Source organism: Nomascus leucogenys, chromosome 5 (assembly GCF_006542625.1).
Source record: "Nomascus leucogenys isolate Asia chromosome 5, Asia_NLE_v1, whole genome shotgun sequence".
Classification (NCBI taxonomy): Eukaryota; Metazoa; Chordata; class Mammalia; order Primates; family Hylobatidae; genus Nomascus; species Nomascus leucogenys.
The window spans coordinates 78,575,428-78,577,322 of record NC_044385.1 but is presented as its reverse complement, the minus strand read 5'-3'; positions in this window follow the sequence as shown (position 1 = coordinate 78,577,322).

Sequence of the window (1,895 nt, the reverse complement as noted above, 5' to 3'; positions counted from 1 at the left end):
TTTTTCACAGATGGAGTTTCGCTCTTGTAGCCCAGGCTGGAGTACAATGGAGCGATCTCGGCTCACTGCAACCTCTGCCTCCCAGGTTCAAGCTATTCTCCTGCCTCAGCCTCCCAAGTAACTGGGATTACAGACCTGTGCCACCGCTCCTAGCTAACTGTTGTATTTTTAGTAGAGTGGGGGTTTTGCCATGTTGGTCAGGCTGCTCTCGAACTCCTCAGTATCCCAAAGTGTGGGGATTACAGGCACAAGCCACCGCACCTGGCCTTGAGTCACTTTTATTTCTTTTCAATGAACTGTTTGTATATACTTTTTGTCCATGTTTCTGGTGGCTTATTCATCTTTTCCTTATTGATCTGAAAGAGCTCTTTTACACTGGTGATGTTAGCTGTCTATATGTGTTATGAATTGGAAATATTTTTCCCAACTTGTTATCTAACTTTTTATTTATTGTGGATTTTGCCACACATTTTTAAACAATTTAATTCATCAGTCTTCTAGTTTTAGGAGGTCTTTTGCTATATTGTGCTTTTTTAAAAAACTGTAAAGTTATAAAAATTATTCTCAATGTTTCTTTGACTCATTTTATTGTTTTATTTTAAAATTTAAATCTTTTGGGCCTGGCACAGTGGTTCACGCCTGTAATCCTAATGCTTTGAGAGGCTGAGATTGGAGGATCACCTGATTCCAGGAGTTTGAGACCAGCCTAGGCAACATAGTGAGACCCAGTTTCTAGACAAAAAAAAACCTAACAATTAGCCAGGTAGCCAGGTATGGTGATGCACACCTGTAGTCCCAGCTACTCAGCAGACTGAGGAGAGAGGATCACTTGAGTCCAGGAGTTCAAGGCTGTAGTGAGTCTCTGGACTTCAGCAGCCTGGATGACAGCGTGAGACTCTGTCTCTTAAAAAAAAATGATCTTTTATTCATCTGAAATATACCTTGGTGTAAGATATAAAGTAGAGCTAAACTAAATTTTATTCCAAATGGCTACTCACTTATCCCAACACCATTTGTTGAATTTTCTATTTATCACTAATTTGAAAAGCCACCTTTATCATTGTGTAAAGTGCCACATGTATTAGGATCTATTTATAGACATTCAGTTCTGTTTCATTGATCAGTCTATTTAATCACACTTTTGTTTTTTTTTTATGAGACAGAGTCTCGCTCTGTCACCCAGGCTGGAATGCAGTGGTGCGATCTCAGCTCACTGCAACCTCCGCCTCCCGAGTTCAAGCAATTCTTCTGCCTCAGCCTCCTGAGTAGCTGGGATTACAGGCACGTACCACCACACCCAGCTAATTTTCGTATTTTTAGTAGAGACGGGGTTTCACCGTGGTGGTCAGACTGGCCTCGAACTCCTGACCTCGTGATCCGCCTGCCTCAGCCTCCCAAAGTGCTGGGATTACAGGCGTGAGCCACTGCACCCAGCCTTAATCACACTTTTTATGGTGTGGAGAGGTAGGCGACAAAGGCCAGCATTGACTTCTTTGAGGTGTCAAATTTTGGTTGAGGTATAACAAACATACAGAAAAGTGCACAAATCACAAGTATAAAGTTCAATGAGCATTCACAGTGTGAATACACAGTACAGTATGTACTCAGTACTCATAACCGGTACTCAGACCAAAGAGCAAAACATTACCAGTACCTAGAAGCCTCCTTCTAGTTACTGCCCTCCTGAGGCTAACCACTGCGTGACTTCACTTCTAATTTCTAATAGGATAATTCATCATGCCAGTTTTGAAATTTAGGAGTTGAATTATTCAGTATACTCTTTTCTACCTTCTTTCCCTCAATATTATGCTTATGAGATTCAACCACTTTGATGCATATAGTTGTAGTTCAAACTCATTGCTGCAGAGTTTCCCACTGTATAAATGTAACACGTT